Raw genomic sequence first — 18,180 nt, forward strand, 5'->3', positions numbered from 1 at the left:
ACGACACCCCGACCCCTGACCCCGAAACAGCACCCCGACCCCGACACGGCACCCCAACACCGACACGACACCCTGAACCCCCGACCCCGAAACAGCACCCGATCCGACGCATATGCTTTGCTCCAGATCCGACACATAAATTTCGCCAGTGCCTATTAGAGTGTAGGTTGCATGGACGTAATAAAATTGACAAAGTAGATCAACTGATGAATATATACATGGTGAATTATATATATAATTGTTGTGTGTCCAGTGATGATGATGATGATTATAGTGATGATAGTGATGATGATGATTATAGTGAGCCCATCATTGATTATAGTGATGATGATGATTATGCATTTATTGATGATACTGATCGAGATTATTAGTAGTGTCAGGTATTCAATTTTTTTATGTTGTACTTGATGATGATACACTTAAGTGATATACATATTATTATTCATGTCGGTACTTTTTTTATGTTGTACTAATTTAGTTTATTCTTTGTCATGGCAGGTGTTGAAAGATGGTGGGCGCTGGTCGGGAGCGCGCCGAGGCCCCTTCTTCGTCGGTGCATGTTGCGAGGTCTTCCATTGCACACGCACCTCCCCGCCGAGCGTTGCTGGACAGTATGTCAACACCACCGGGCCCTTCTCCGTCGACTGCGGTGCCCAGCAGGGGACAAGGTAAGAAGAAGAGAGGAGGTGGAGCACGTGGTCGCGGGAGAGGAGGTAGGGTGACTCTTACGGCGCCTTCCTCGCCGCCACCCCCAGCTGTTTCACCCGAGCACGTGACTGCTAGGGTGGACTCGTCCGAGGAGGAGGCTACACGGACTCCGGTCCACGAGCCTCCGGTCCACGGGTCTTCGGCCCACGAGCCTCGGGTCGATGGGCCTTCGGCCCATGAGAGATGGGCCCACGAGACCCCAGAGGAGCACACGTCTGGATGGGGTACCTGGTCGGGTCAGCCTGAGGAGCCGAGTGGCCATGCTGATGATGGCAGGGAGCCGAGTGTCCATGTTGATGATGACCGGGAGCCAACTGATATTGAGGTGGGGGGGCAACGTCTACCGGCGTGGTGCTACACGGCTCCCGTCCGTGCCGGCGACCCGCGAGCAGAGGTGGTTGATTTTCCCTGATGGGGAGAGGTAAGTGCATTTAATCTTTTTGTACCTTCTGCATTCACGTTTCTTCAAATAACTAATGTGTTGGCCTTGTCATGCTGCAGGGGTTGGGACCACCATGAAAGTGTCCACCGGCCCAACTCCGTCCTTGGAGTTCTGATTCGGCAAAACTTCCCAGGGTTTGTCACGTTGCCTGGTGAGGGTCGGCTTCCAGAGGTTGGATTGAGTTGGGAGCTACTTGGCTGCCCCGGCCCCGCCGGGTGAGATTATCGACGGTGTCTTGTGCAAGACGAGGGAAGACGTGGTGATCAGAAAGTTCTGGGTAATTTCTCCTTTACACAATTAAAAATCTTGAACTAGCTAGTTATTAATTGTACTAATCAATATTGTCTCATTTGATTGCAGACATTCTATAGGTGTGAGGAGGGATACGAGGAGGAGGCGGCAGATGTTATCGACAAGGAGTGCAAGCGCCTACTTCAGAACTTACGGCATGAGGTTCAGGTGCAGGCTGTTCGAGACTACTACGCCGGACGTGGTATCAAGAAGCCCAAGCAGGAGTGCCGCGATAAGTTCTTGAGTAAGGAGCAGTACATGAAGGTAATTCTTAAGGCCTTGTACTTACTTCCTTCATTTAGTAATTCATAGTCGTAGCGCTCAAGTTTCTATTTGCTAACTTAGGCCCCTCCGAGATGGTGTGCGGATCGGATGGATTGTTGGGAGGTGTTGGTCAATGCGTGGTGCTCAAAACAATGGCGGGCCTCCCACAACAAGGCCAAGGACAAACGTGCCCAAATGGAAGGTGTGCCACACCATCAAGGCAGCTCCAACTTATTTCAGTACGGGCGGAACTGGGTATGTGGTTTGCTTCATGATTCATGCAATTCATCCATCATGCTAGCTTTAGCCCTTTAATTACTAATTTACTTTGTTTCTATCTTTCGGGCACGCTACAATAAGGCGGATAAGGTGCCAGAGGTGTACGACCTGTATGCCATGGCCCACACTGGCTCTTACAAGAAAGTCAAGGCATTCTCCGCGTCTGACCTCGATGATCCAAAGAACTTCACCAACATCTCCGCCCACGACAAGCTCGTGCAATATAGAGATTAAGGGAAGGCGAGGAAAGGGGAGGACTTTAACCCGAGCCAGGGTCCCATTGATACAGAGCTGCTGATGATATCTGGTGGCGGGAGGTCCCATGGCTCCATAGCCATGGGAGATGGACTTATCCGTTGTCCTAGCACTCTCTCCGAGATCAAGGCGCGCCAGTCGAGCTTCGCTCTTGAGATAAGGCCTCGTGAACGGCCAGTCCAACTCGCCTTCAAGGTTAGTTATAAGTACTCAGCTATCTTTCTCCATTACATTGTGTGCGCTTCCATCAATGATTACAAATGGTCATGTGAGTGGTGTTGCAGGCTGCTATACAGAGTGAGAGAGATAGAACGGAGAAACTTCTGGCGGAGGCGGCGGAGAGGCAACGGGAGTTGGAGGAGAGGACGACAAAGATGTTGGAGAAGGAGAGGGCACGAAATGACATGCAGGCAAGGGCCATGTATGAGCTCCTTGTGGTAAGTTTCTTCTGCAGATTACTTGCTAGTCTTAACATTTGAGTCTCATTACTAACTAGTATGACTCTGTTGTGAAAACCAAATGTGCAGTCTGTGTGCGAGAAGTCTGGTCAGACCGCTCCGCCGATGCCAGCGATTGCTCCTGGGAGCATGGTGAGTTTAACTAGAATGGACATTACTTTCTAGTCTTAACATTTGAGTGTCATAATGCTAACGAGACATTGGAAATGATCTTTGGTGCAGCTTAACTCCAGAAACGCATTGCATGATCCTTCTCCAGCTACCGGCGCGAGCCAGCCCGCTCGTACACCTCCCTGATCACGGTAAGTTTCTCTAGTGTTTTGCTTAACAAATGCATAAAGACCTAGACTTAGCTTTATTTCCTCCAATATGCTTACCATAATGACCTAGAGTTAGCTTCTTTTCCTCCAAAATGACTTAATATGCTTACTGACCTCATAAACCATCCATTCTACCTAAGTTAGCTCTAAAATGACATGTACTTAGGTTACTTATGTCAAAAATTGCATAATTAGCTTAGTTAGCTCATAAACGATCCATTTTACCTAAGTTAGCTCTAAAATGACTCATTTTACCTTAGTTAGCTTACAAGTGATCCAATTTATCCAAGTTAGCTCTAAAATGACCCATTTTACATAGATTAGCTCCTAAATGATCCATTTTACCTACGTTAGCTTTAAAATGACCCATTTCACCTAGGTTAGCTCCAAAATGACCCATTTCACCTAGATTTGCTCCTAAATGATCCATTTCACCTAAGTTAGCTAAAAATGATCCATTTCACCTAAATTAGCTCTTAAATGATCCATTTCACCTAAGTTAGCTAAAAACGATCCATTTCACCTTAGTTAGCTAAAAAACGTGGCATTTCACCTTAGTTAGGTCATAAACGACTCATTTCAACTAAGTTAGCTCATAAAAGCTCATAAATGATCCTTTTCACCTAAGTTAGCTCAAAAACGATCCATTTCACCTTAGTTAGCTCAAAAACGTGGCATTTCACCTTAGTTAGGTCATAAACGACCCATTTCAACTAAGTTAGCTCATAAAAGCTCATAAATGATCCATTTCACCTAAGTTAGCTAAAAAACGATCCATTTCACCTTACTTAGCTCAAAAACGTGACATTTCACCTTAGTTAGCTCATAAACGACCCGTTTCAACTAAGTTAGCTCATAAAAGCTCATAAATGATCCATTTCACCTAAGTTAGCTCAAAATGATACATTTCACCTTACTTAGCTCAAAAATGTGGCATTTCGCCTTAGTTAGCTCATAAATGACCCATTTCAATTAAGTTAGCTCATAAATGATCCATCTCACCTAAGTTAGCTCAAAAACAATCCATTTCACCTTACTTAGCTCAAAAACGTGGCATTTCACCTTATTTAGCTCATAAACGACCCGTTTCAACTAAGTTAGCTCATAAAAGCTCATAAATGATCCATTTCACCTAAGTTAGCTAAAAAACGATCCATTTCACCTTACTTAGCTCAAAAACGATGCCCTTCACCTTACTTAGCTCATAAACGACCCATTTCAACTAAGTTAGCTCATAAATGATCCATTTCAACTAAGTTAGCTCGTAAACAACCCATTCCAACTTAGTTAGCTCATATATGATCCATTTCACCTAAGTTAGCTCATAAATGACATATACTTCTTGTTCTAGTCACCTATTTCTAACTTTCTTATTTACCATTTTGCAGATTTCATTCACTTCATGGAAGCTAGTTTGCTATGATGGAGTGCTTGCTTTTCCTTTGATGAAACTTTGCATTGTATCTAGCTTGCTATGATGGAACTTGCTATCTTGATGAAACTTTGCATTGTAATATGTATATGGATGGAACAATGTGTATGGATGGAACTTGCTTATGTATGAACAATGTGTATGGATGAAACTGATGTGATATGTGATATGAAACTTATGTGTTGGATATGTGATATGGACTAAATATATCTATATATGTCATATATATTTGCTGTGAAAATTGTTGGATTAAAAAAAACAGAAAAAGAGACAATATGCAGGCTCTTTGCCGTCTGCCACCGACGGCAAAGGTATCTTTGCCATCAGCAGTGGACGGCAAAGAGGCCACGTGGCAGGCAACTGTGCTTCCTGGGAGGCTGACCAATTTGGTCAGTTTGCCTACAGTGGCTGACAGCAAAGGCTTTGCCGTCCGCAGCGGATGGCAAAGGCCTGCCATTAACCACCTAACGGAGTAACAGCGCATTTATTGCCGTCTTCCTTCTTTGCCGTCCACTGCTGATGGCAAAGGACCTTTTGCCGTCAGCTGCCCAAAGCAGACGGCAACGTAGCTCTTAGCCGTCCCCTACTTTGTTGTCCCCTTTTTCCGTCCGCGGCAGACGGCAAAGGTCTTTGCCGTCCGCCATCCATGCCTTTGCCGTCCGCCGTGGCTGATGGCAAAGTAGCTGATTCCTGTAGTGGTGGGTGCCTCCCCAGCGCCACCTAGGCGGCCTGGTGGCCTTCTCCCGCTCACCGCGGCCGAGCTTCGTGGTCGCACCCTCTCCCGCACCGCCGCCGCCCTCCGCGTCCAAAGCGCGTCTCATGTCCTGGGGCCAAGCAGCCCCCCAATGGCGCCTTAATGTGTGCCCTATTCTAGAACATCCGCGGTTTCGACCATGATGGTCGGCGCCGCGAACTCGTGGAATACATGCGTGATGAACACATTGACATTGTCGCCATCCAAGAAACCATGCGTATAGAATTCTCTCTTCCGGAGCTTAACCGTCTGAGCTCCCACCTCTTTTCTTGGCATTGGCCCCCTTCTAGTGGGAGCATTGGTCATTCAGGTGGCATCCTTTTAGGTGTCAAGGATGCCACCTTCGAGGTGGGTAGCATGGACCAGGGGCAATTCTTCGTGAGCATGAAACTCTACGAACAGACGCTTAACTTCAAATGGGAGGTCATCATTGTCTATGGCCCGGCAGACCATAGTAGGTCTGCTTCCTTCCTCGAGGAGCTCCACCGGAAGATATCAGCTGCCTCTCTTCCGGTGGTGGTTGGAGGCGATTTTAATCTCCTCCGTTTCACGGAGGACAAGAGCAATGCAAATGTAAAGTTTGCACGGATGCAAATGTTTAATGACTGCATTGCTGATCTGGGTCTCCGCGAGATAGATAGGATTGGTGCCAGGTTTACCTGGGCCAATCGTCAGGCTTCCCCGACCCAGTCCGTCCTAGACAGGGTCCTAGTTTCCCTGGAATGGGACCTCCGCTGCCCTCTGGCTTTCCTCCATGCCATCACCCGGATTGGCTCCGATCATGTGCCCCTCCTCCTGTCCTCCACCGACGAGCGGCCGTTGATCCCCCCTGATTCCGATTTGAGACATTCTGGTTGTCCCAAACCGGTTTTGTGGAGGCTGTTGGCGCCCACTCGGTGGAGGCCCGCGCGCACCCCCATCCCTGCCCTCCCTCGGCCATCGACTCATTGCACCTTTGTGCCAAGCCGGCAGTTCATGAAGGGATGGGGTGCAAACCTTGGGCGTGACCTCCACGATCGTAAGAAGGCCTTGTTGACCGCCATCCAGGCCCTAGACTTGTGTGCTGACGCAATCAGCCTCTCTCCTGACGAGTGGCTCTCTCTCGCTACGACTTAGAAGACCAGCTCTCCGTCATCTACACTGACGAGGAGGCCTATTGGCGTCTCTGTGCTGCCCAGAAATGGGTTTTGAAGGGCGATGCAAACACGACCTACTTTCAAGCCATTGCAAATGGCCGCCGTAGACGCAACACCACCCCCTCCTCTGGGATGGCGCGTCCCTCCTGCAGGACGGCCGTGACATTCGGGCCCATGTCGACGGATTCTATAGGTCCTTGTTCTCTGCCGCTCCTAGGAGCGGCCTCTCCCTGGCCCCTGATTGCTGGACCGGCCCCCAGCTAGTCACTGACGTGGAGAACGCAGACCTTACAGCCCCCTTCTCCGAGGGTGAGGTCTGGGCTGCCATTCGAGGCATGAACCCCACCTCGGCTCCGGGTCCTGACGGGCTTCCGGTGAAATTCTTCCAGACCTTCTGGAACGTCTTCGACGAGTTCATGGCCATCTTCGTGAAGGAAATATGCCCTAGAGGCAATAATAAAGTTATTATTTATTTCCTCATATCATGATAAATGTTTATTATTCATGCTAGAATTGTATTAACCGGAAACATGATACATGTGTGAATACATAGACAAACATATAGTCACTAGTATGCCTCTACTTGACTAGCTCATTAATCAAAGATGGTTATGTTTCCTAACCATAGACATGTGTTGTCATTTGATTAATGGGATCACATCATTAGGAGAATGATGTGATTGACATGACCCATTCCGTTAGCCTAGCACTTGATCGTTTAGTATTCTGCTATTGCTTTCTTCATGACTTATACAAAGTTCCTGTAACTATGAGATTGTGCAACTCACGTTTACCGGAAGAACACTTTGGGTGCTACCAAACGTCACAACGTAACTGGGTGATTATAAAGGTGCTCTACAGGTGTTTCCGAAGGTACATGTTGAGTTGGCATAATTCGATATTAGGTTTTGTCACTCCGATTGTCGGAGAGGTATCTCTGGGCCCTCTCGGTAATACTCATCACTTAAGCCTTGCAAGCATTATAACTAATGAGTTAGTAATAAGATGATGTGTTACAGAACGAGTAAAGAGACTTGCCGGTAACGAGATTGAACTAGGTATTGGATACCGACGATCAAATCTCGGGCAAGTAACATACCGATGACAAAGGGAACAACGTATGTTGTTATGCGGTTTGACCGATAAAGATCTTCGTAGAATATGTAGGAACCAATATGGGCATCCAGGTTTCGCTATTGGTTATTGACCGAGAATGGTTCTAGGTCATGTCTACATAGTTCTCGAACCCGTAGGGTCCGCACGCTTAACGTTACGATGACAGTTTTATTATGAGTTTATAAGTTTTGATGTACCGAAGTTTGTTCGGAGTCCCGGATGTAATCACGGACATGACGAGGAGTCTCGAAATGGTCGAGACATAAAGATTGATATATTGGAAGCCTATATTTGGACATCGGAAAGGTTCCGGGTGAAATCGGGATTTTACCGGAACACCGGGGGGTTACCGGAACCCTCTCGGGGGTTAATGGGCCTTAGTGGGCCATGAGGGAGAAGAGGAGGGCCGGCCAGGGCAGGCCGCGCGCCCCCTCCCCCCTAGTCCGAATAGGACAAGGAAGGGGGGGCGGCGCCCCCCCTTTCCTCTTTCCCCTCCCCCCTTTCCTTCTCCACCAAGGCAAGAGGGGGGAGTCCTACTCCCGGTGGGAGTAGGACTCCTCCAGGCGCACCCCAAGGGGGCCGGCCGCACCTCCCCCTCCCTCCTTTATATACGGGGGTAGGGGGGCACCCCATAACACACAAGTTGATCTACGGATCGTTCCTTAGCCGTGTGCGGTGCCCCCCTCCACCATATTCCACCTCGGTCATATCGTCGCGGAGTTTAGGCGAAGCCCTGCGCCGGTAGAACATCATCATCGTCACCACGCCGTCGTGCTGACGGAACTCATCCCCGAAGCTTTGCTGGATCGGAGCCCGGGGATCGTCATCAAGCTGAACGTGTGCTGAACTCGGAGGTGCTGTATGTTCGGTTCTTGGATCGGTCGGATCGTGAAGACGTATGGCTACATCAACCGCGTTGCCATAACGCTTCCGCTTACGGTCTACGAGGGTACATGGACGAACACTCTCCCCTCTCGTTGCTATGCCATCACCATGATCTTGCGTGTGCGTAGGAATTTTTTTGAAATTACTACGTTCCCAACAGTTGTATCAGAGCCAGGTTTTATGCGTAGATGTCATATGCACGAGTAGAACACAAATGAGTTGTGGGCGATACAAGTCATACTGCTTACCAGCATGTCATACTTTGGTTCGGCGGTATTGTGAGATGAAGCGGCCTGGACCGACATTACGCGTACGCTTACGCGAGACTGGTTTCACCGTTGCGAGCACTCGTGCTTAAAGGTGGCTGGCGGGTGTCTGTCTCTCTCACTTTAGCTGAATCGAGTGTGGCTACGCCCGATCCTTGCGAAGGTTAAAACAACACCAACTTGACAAACTATCGTTGTGGTTTTTGATGCGTAGGTAAGAACGGTTCTTGCTAAGCCCGTAGCAGCCACGTAAAACTTGCAACAACAAAGTAGAGGACGTCTAACTTGTTTTTGCAGGGCATGTTGTGATGTGATATGGTCAAGATGTGATGCTATATTTTATTGTATGAGATGATCATGTTTTGTAACCGAAGTTATCGGCAACTGGCAGGAGCCATATGGTTGTCGCTTTATTGTATGAAATGCAAATGCCCTGTAATTGCTTTACTTTATCACTAAGCGGTAGCGATAGTCGTAGAAGCAATAGTTGGCGAGACGACAACGATGCTACGATGAAGATCAAGGTGTCACGCCGGTGACGATGGTGATCATGACGATGCTTCGGAGATGGAGATCACAAGCACAAGATGATGATGGCCATATCATATCACTTATATTGATTGCATCTGATGTTTATCCTTTATGCATCTTATCTTGCTTTGATTGACGGTAGCATTTTAAGATGATCTCTCACTAATTATCAAGAAGTGTTCTCCCTGAGTATGCACCGTTGCCAAAGTTCGTCGTGCCCAGACACCACATGATGATCGGGTGTGATAAGCTCTACGTCCATCTACAACGGGTGCAAGCCAGTTTTGCACACGCAGAATACTCGGGTTAAACTTGACGAGCCTAGCATATGCAGATATGGCCTCGGAACACGGAGACCGAAAGGTCGAGCGTGAATCATATAGTAGATATGATCAAACATAATGATGTTCACCATTGAAAACTACTCCATCTCACGTGATGATCGGTTATGGTTTAGTTGATTTGGATCACGTGATCACTTAGATAACTAGAGAGATGTCTGTCTAAGTGGGAGTTCTTAAGTAATATGATTAATTGAACCTAAATTTATCATGAACTTAGTACCTGATAGTATTTTGCTTGTCTATGTTTCTTTGCAGATAGATGGCTCGTGCTGTTGTTCCGTTGAATTTTAATGCGTTCCTTGAGAAAGCAAAGTTGAAAGATGATGGTAGCAATTACACGGACTGGGTCCGTAACCTGAGGATTATCCTCATTGCTGCACAGAAAAGTTACGTCCTGGAAGCACCGCTGGGTGCCAGGCCTGCTGCTGATGCAACTGACGGTGTTAAGAACGTCTGACAGAGCAAAGCTGATGACTACTCTATAGTTCAATGTGCCATGCTTTACGGCTTAGAACCGGGTCTTCAACGACGTTTTGAACGTCATGGAGCATATGAGATGTTCCAGGAGTTGAAGTTAATATTTCAAGCAAATGCCCGGATTGAGAGATATGAAGTCTCCAATAAGTTCTACAACTGTAAGATGGAGGAGAATAGTTCTGTTAGTGAGCATATACTCAAAATGTCTGGGTATAATAATCACTTGATTCAACTGGGAGTTAATCTTCCGGATGATAGCGTCATTGACAGAATTCTCCAATCACTGACACCAAGCTACAAGAGCTTTGTGATGAACTATAATATGCAAGGGATGAACAAGACCATTCCCGAGCTCTTCGCAATGCTAAAAGCTGCGGAGGTAGAAATCAAGAAGGAGCATCAAGTGTTGATGGTCAACAAGACCACTAGTTTCAATAAAAAGGGCAAAGGGAAGAAGAAGGGGAACTTCAAGAAGAACAACAAGCAAGTTGCTGCTCAAGAGAAGAAACCCAAGTCTGGACCTAAGCCTGAAACTGAGTGCTTCTACTGCAAGCAGACTGGTCACTGGAAGCGGAACTGCCCCAAGTATTTGGCGGATAAGAAGGATGGCAAAGTGAACAAAGGTATATGTGATATACATGTTATTGATGTGTACCTAACTAGAGCTTGTAGTAGCACCTGGGTATTTGATACTGATTCTGTTGCTAATATTTGCAACTCGAAACAGGGACTACGGAATAAGCGAGCACTGGCCAAGGACGAGGTGACGATGCGCGTGGGAAACGGTTCCAAAGTCGATGTGATCGCGGTCGGCACGCTACCTCTACATCTACCTTCGGGATTAGTTTTAGACCTGAATAATTGTTATTTGGTGCCAGCGTTGAGCATGAACATTATATCTGGATCTTGTTTGATGCGAGACGGTTATTCATTTAAATCAGAGAATAATGGTTGTTCTATTTATATGAGTAATATCTTTTATGGTCATGCACCCTTGAAGAGTGGTCTATTTTTATTGAATCTCGATAGTAGTGCTACACATATTCAGAGTGTTGAAACCAAAAGATGCAGAGTTAATAATGATAGTGCAACTTATTTGTGGCACTGCCGTTTGGGTCATATTGGTGTAAAGCGCATGAAGAAACTCCATACTGATGGACTTTTGGAATCACTTGATTATGAATCACTTGGTACTTGCGAACCGTTCCTTATGGGCAAGATGACTAAAAACGCCGTTCTCCGGAACTATGGAGCGAGCAACTGATTTGTTGGAAATCATACATACTGATGTTTGTGGCCCAATGAATGTTGAGGCTCGCGGCGGGTATCGTTATTTTCTCACCTTCACAGATGATTTGAGCAGATATGGGTATATCTACTTGATGAAACACAAGTCTGAAACATTTGAAAAGTTCAAAGAATTTCAGAGTGAAGTGGAAAATCATCATAACAGGAAAATAAAGTTTCTACGATCTGATCGTGGAGGAGAGTATTTGAGTTATGAGTTTGGCCTACACTTGAAACAATGTGGAATAGTTTCGCAACTCACGCCACCTGGAACACCACAACGAAATGGTGTGTCCGAGCGTCGTAATCGTACTTTACTTGATATGGTGCGATCTATGATGTCTCACTGATTTACCGCTATCATTTTGGGGTTATGCTTTAGAGACGGCCGCATTCACGTTAAATAGGGCACCATCAAAATCCGTTGAGACGACGCCTTATGAACTGTGGTTTGGCAAGAAACCAAAGTTGTTGTTTCTTAAAGTTTGGGGCTGCGATGCTTATGTGAAGAAACTTCAACCTGATAAGCTCGAACCTAAATCGGAGAAATGTGTCTTCATAGGATACCCAAAAGAGACTATTGGGTACACCTTCTATCACAGATCCTAAGGCAAGACATTCGTTGCTAAGAATGGATCCTTTCTAGAGAAGGAGTTTCTCTCGAAAGAAGTGAGTGGGAGGAAAGTAGAACTTGATGAGATAACTGTATCTACTCCCTTATTGGAAAGTAGTTCATCACGAGAACCGGTTCATGTGAGAACTACACCAATTAGTGAGGAAGCCAATGATAATGATCATGAAACTTCAGATCAAGTTTCTACTTAACCTCGTAGGTCTACCAGAGTAAGATCCGCGCCAGAGTGGTACGGTAATCCTATTCTGGAAGTCATGTTACTTGACCATGATGAACCTACGAACTATGAGGAAGCGATGATGAGCCCGGATTCTGCAAAATGGCTAGAAGCCATGAAATCTGAGATGGGATCCATGTATGTAAACAAAGTATGGACTTTGGTTGACTTGCCCGATGATCAGCAAGCCATTGAGAATAAATGGATCTTTAAGAAGAAGACTGACGCTGATGGTAATATAACTGTCTATAAAGCTCGACTTGTTGCAAAAGGTTTTCGACAAGTTCAAGGGGTTGACTACGATGAGACTTTCTCACCCGTAGCGATGCTTAAGTCCGTCCGAATCATGTTATCTATTGCTGCATTTCATAATTATGAAATTTGGCAAATGGATGTCAAGACTGCATTCTTGAATGGATTTCTAGAAGAATAGTTGTATATGATGCAGCCGGAAGGTTTTGTTGATCCAAAAGGTGCTGACAAAGTGTGCAAGCTCCAGCATTCCATTTATGGACTGGTGCAAGCATCTCGGAGTTGGAATAAACGCTTTGATAGTGTGATCAAAGCATATGGATTTATACAGACTTTTGGAGAAGCCTGTATTTACAAGAAAGTGAGTGGGAGCTCTGTAGCATTTCTAATTTTATATGTAGATGACATATTATTAATTGGAAATGATATAGAATTTCTGGATAGCATAAAAGGATACTTGAATAAAAGTTTTTCAATGAAAGACCTCGGTGAAGCTGCTTACATATTGGGCATCAAGATCTATAGAGATAGATCAAGACGCTTAATAGGACTTTCACAAAGCACATACCTTGACAAAATTTTGAAAAAGTTAAAAATGGATCAGGCAAAGAAAGGATTCTTGCCTGTGCTACAAGGTGTGAAGTTGAGTCGAACTCAATGCCCGACCACAGCAGAAGATAGAGAGAAAATAAAAAATGTTCCCTATGTTTCAGCCATAGGCTCTATCATGTATGCAATGCTGTGTACCAGACCTGACGTATGCTTAGCAATAAGCTTGGCAGGAAGGTACCAAAGTAATCCAGGAGTGGATCACTGGACTGCGGTCAAGAACATCCTGAAATACCTGAAAAGGACTAAGGATATGTTTCTCGTATATGGAGGTGACAAAGAGCTAGTCGTAAACGGTTACGTCGATGCAAGCTTTGACACTGATCCGGACGATTCTAAATCGCAAACCGGATACGTGTTTTTATTAAACGGTGGAGCTGTAAGTTGGTGCAGTTCTAAACAAAGCGTCGTAGCGGGATCTACATGTGAAGCGGAGTACATAGCTGCTTCGGAAGCAGCAAATGAAGGAGTCTAGATGAAGGAGTTCATTTCCGATCTAGGTGTCATACCTAGTGCATCGGGACCAATGAAGATCTTCTGTGACAATACTGGTGCAATTGCCTTGGCAAAGGAATCCAGATTTCACAAGAGGACCAAGCACATCAAGAGACGCTTCAATTCCATTCGGGACCAAGTCCAAGTGGGAGACATAGAGATTTGCAAAATACATACGGATCTGAATGTTGCAGACCCGTTGACTAAGCCTCTCTCATGAGCAAAACATGATCAACACCAAGACTCCATGGGTGTTAGAATCATTACTATGTAATCTAGATTATTGACTCTAGTGCAAGTGGGAGACTGAAGGAAATATGCCCTAGAGGCAATAATAAAGTTATTATTTATTTCGTCATATCATGATAAATGTTTATTATTCATGCTAGAATTGTATTAACCGGAAACATGATACATGTGTGAATACATAGACAAACATATAGTCACTAGTATGCCTCTACTTGACTAGCTCATTCATCAAAGATGGTTATGTTTCCTAACCATAGACATGTGTTGTCATTTGATTAATGGGATCACATCATTAGAAGAATGATGTGATTGACATGACCCATTCCGTTAGCCTAGCACTTGATCGTTTAGTATGTTGCTATTGCTTTCTTCATGACTTATACAAAGTTCCTGCAACTATGAGATTGTGCAACTCACGTTTACCGGAAGAACACTTTGTGTGCTACCAAACGTCACAACGTAACTGGGTGATTATAAAGGTGCTCTACAGGTGTTTCCGAAGGTACATGTTGAGTTGGCATAATTCGAGATTAGGTTTTGTCACTCCGATTGTCGGAGAGGTATCTCTGGGCCCTCTCGGTAATACTCATCACTTAAGACTTGCAAGCATTATAACTAATGAGTTAGTAATAAGATGATGTGTTACAGAACGAGTAAAGAGACTTGCCGGTAACGAGATTGAACTAGGTCTTGGATACCGACGATCAAATCTCGGGCAAGTAACATACCGATGACAAAGGGAACAACGTATGTTGTTATGCGGTTTGACCGATAAAGATCTTCGTAGAATATGTAGGAACCAATATGGGCATCCAGGTTCCGCTATTGGTTATTGACCGAGAATGGTTCTAGGTCATGTCTACATAGTTCTCGAACCCGTAGGGTCCGCACGCTTAACGTTACGATGACAGTTTTATTATGAGTTTATAAGTTTTGATGTACCGAAGTTTGTTCGGAGTCCCGGATGTGATCACGGACATGACGAGGAGTCTCGAAATGGTCGAGACATAAAGATTGATATATTGGAATCCTATATTTGGACATCGGAAAGGTTCCGGGTGAAATCGGGATTTTACCGGAACACCGGGGGGTTACCGGAACCCTCCCGGGGGTTAATGGGCCTTAGTGGGCCATGAGGGAGAAGAGGAGGGCCGGCCAGGGTAGGCCGCACGCCCCCTCCCCCCCTAGTCCGAATAGGACAAGGAAGGGGGGGGGCGGCGCCCCCCTTTCCTATTTCCCCTCCCCCCTTTCCTTCTCCACCAAGGCAAGAGGGGGGAGTCCTACTCCCGGTGGGAGTAGGACTCCTCCAGGCTCACCCCAAGGGGGCCGGCCGCACCTTCCCCTCCCTCCTTTATATACGGGGGCAGGGGGGCACCCCATAACACACAAGTTGATCTACGGATCGTTCCTTAGCCGTGTGCGGTGCCCCCCTCCACCATATTCCACCTCGGTCATATCGTCGCGGAGTTTAGGCGAAGCCCTACGCCGGTAGAACATCATCATTGTCACCACGCCATCGTGCTGACGGAACTCATCCCCGAAGCTTTGCTGGATCGGAGCCCGGGGATCGTCATCGAGCTGAACGTGTGCTGAACTCGGAGGTGCCATACGTTCGGTGCTTGGATCGGTCGGATCGTGAAGACGTACGACTACATCAACCGCATTGTCATAACGCTTCCGCTTACGGTCTACGAGGGTACGTGGACGAACACTCTCCCCTCTCGTTGCTATGCCATCACCATGATCTTGCGTGTGCGTAGGATTTTTTTTGAAATTACTACATTCCCAACACTTCGACGAGTTCTATGTTGGATCCATCGACCTCGGACGCCTCAACTATGGGATCATCTCGCTCATCCCGAAGGTGCCGGGCGCCTCCGACATCCACCAGTTTCATGCAATCACGGTCATCAACGTGATTTTCTGGATTCTAGCAAAAGGGTACGCCAATAGGGTGACCCTTCTTGCTGACCACATTACCCACCCCAACCAGTCCGCCTTCATTCAAGGGCGGTATATCCTGGATGGGGTGCTTGTTCTTCATGAATTCCTCCATGAGGTTCGATCTAAACACCTCAAGGCGGTTTTCCTGAAGATCAATTTCCATAAGGCCCATGCCACTGTTAGTTGGCCCTTCCTTCGGGAAGTTTTGCTCCGGAAAGGCTTTGATGACCGTTAGATCACCAGAGTGATGCAGATGGTATCTTACGGTCGCACTACCGTGAACATCAATGGAGAGATCGGCCTTACTTCCCCACCCTTTGTGGGGTTAGACAAGGCAATCCCTTCTCCCCTTTCCTGTTCAATATGGTGGTGTACGCACTTGCCGCCATCCTGGATAAGGCTAAGGCTGCTGGCCATATTCATGGGATCACCCCCCACCTGGCCGGCGGCTCCGGGATCTCCCTCCTCCAGTATGCCGACGACACCGTCATCATGGTCGAAGGCTCGGAGACAGATATCTCCAATCTTAAGTTCCTTCTCCTCTGCTTCCAACAAATGTCTGGCCTTAAGATAAACTTCAACAAGAGTGATGTGATGGTGATGGGCTACTCTCCGGCCGAGTCCCTTGCTATTGCCAACTGGCTTAACTACCGCCTGGGCTCCTTCCCCACGACCTACTTGGGAACGCCCATTAGTGACTCCCGGCTCACCGCCGCGGACTTGCGCCCGACCGTGGCCAAGCTTCAAACACGCATCGAGCCATGGCAGGGTAGATGGTTGTCAAAGGTGGCTCGGATGATTCTCATTAACTCATCCCTCTCCAACCTCCTCTTGTTCCTCATGAGCTTCTACAACCTTCACGAAACTCTGCACCATGAGATCACCAAAGTCTAGTCTCGTTTCTATTTGGCAGGTGACAACAATAAGCAAAAATACCATATGGTCAGCTGGTCGGACATTTGCAAGCCCAGGGAACAAGGAGGCCTCGGTATCATGTGCTCTAAGCGCATGAATATAGCCCTCGTATCCCGATGGATCTGGCGCATCTCACAAGGCCATGGTGGCCTCTGGCTCGACATCATCCGGAACAAGTACCTGCATGGACAGCCCATAGCCTTCTGTCAGAGATCTGGCGGCTCCCATTTCTGGAAGTCGGTCGTCCAACTTATCCCTGGACCTCCATCTCGGTGGGGTCCAGAGCGGCGATTTTGTTCTGGTTTGACCGGTGGGCTGGAGACACCCCCTTTGCTGCGCGCTTCCCCGGCCTCTTCTCCATCGCTGTCGACCCCTTGACCTCAGTTGAGAGGGCCCTTATTCCCCCCGGAGTCCGCCGCGTGGCGTGAGTTACTGGATTGCATTGCTCTCCACAAACCTGTGGTGGACGGTGGCCCGGATCAGGTGAGATGGCGGCTCGAGCCATCGGGCCAATTCTCCACCAAGTCTCTCTACCAGGCCATCACCCCCTCCTCCGCACTTCCCCCCTTACGACGGTGTGGTCCATCCGCCTGCCTCTAAAAATCCAGATCTTCATGTGGCAATGGATTCGCAATCGGATCCCGTCTGGGTCGAGGTTCGCAAGCGCAATGGCCCGGGCACTGGCCTTTGCCCGCTTTGCGGTATCCCCGAAGACTCGAATCACATCTTCTTCTCCTGCGTGTCCGCTCAATTCGTGTGGAGCTGCTTTCGTGAAGTGGTGGTGGAAATTGGTGCCACACCAACTTCCCCGACCTGTGTGCCGAACTCCAGAACTCCCCCTTGCCTTCTTGCCACATTAGGTGGCTTGAGATTGGGGTCATCACTTGGACCCTCTGGACGATCCGCAATAAGCTTGTCATCTAGCGCACTCCTCTGCGACGGGCTACTGACGCTATCTTCAAACTGTCTGGTTTCTTGCAGCTTTGGCGGCCGCTTAGCCGCCCTCAGGACCGCGACGCCATATCCGCCTTCATCACCAACCTCCGCTCAATGGCCGTCCATCTGTCATCGCTGTCCCCGCCGCCTCTGCCGGAACCTGACTAGGCGCTTGTCGTGTTGTCCGACGCTTTTCTTTTAGTTTTGTTGGGCTTGTTGAGCTGTGCCCTCAGCAGAACCTTTGTACTTCTCTGTGAGACTTGGGTGTGTGTGTTTGAACTAGTCCTTGTATGTGGGCTCTCTAGCGGTTTGCTTTATTTATAAAGCGGGGCGAAAGCCTTTTTCGATAAGTAAATGCAAGAGGCCCCTGAACTAGCATCGATCCATCACAGAACTTACTGCCCCTGATCGATCACCACCAAGACATCAACTCAACGAATCAACTGCTGTTTACATAAGCAGGAAAATGCAGACTTGCATGGAAAAAGAATAAAATCTGGTGGTGATTTGTGTCATTTCTATTTACTTTACTTTATTTATTACTCCGCTTGTGGCCGAATCGCGCAAGCAAGTAAATGCAAGAGGCCCCTGAACCAGCATCGATCCATCATAGAACTTACTGCCCCTGATCAATCACCACGAAGACATCAACTCAATGAATCAACTGTTGTTTACATAAGCAGG

At 47.2% G+C, this 18,180-nt stretch overlaps 1 pseudogene; it reads right to left on the reverse strand.

Moving 5' to 3' along the window:
• Positions 1–15,817, reverse strand: part of LOC119361461 — a 19,630-nt pseudogene extending 3,813 nt beyond the window's left edge.
• Between the last annotated feature and the right edge of the window lie 2,363 nt (positions 15,818–18,180).

The sequence above is a fragment of the Triticum dicoccoides genome, chromosome 2B (genome assembly GCF_002162155.2).
Source record: "Triticum dicoccoides isolate Atlit2015 ecotype Zavitan chromosome 2B, WEW_v2.0, whole genome shotgun sequence".
Lineage (NCBI taxonomy): Eukaryota > Viridiplantae > Streptophyta > Magnoliopsida > Poales > Poaceae > Triticum > Triticum dicoccoides.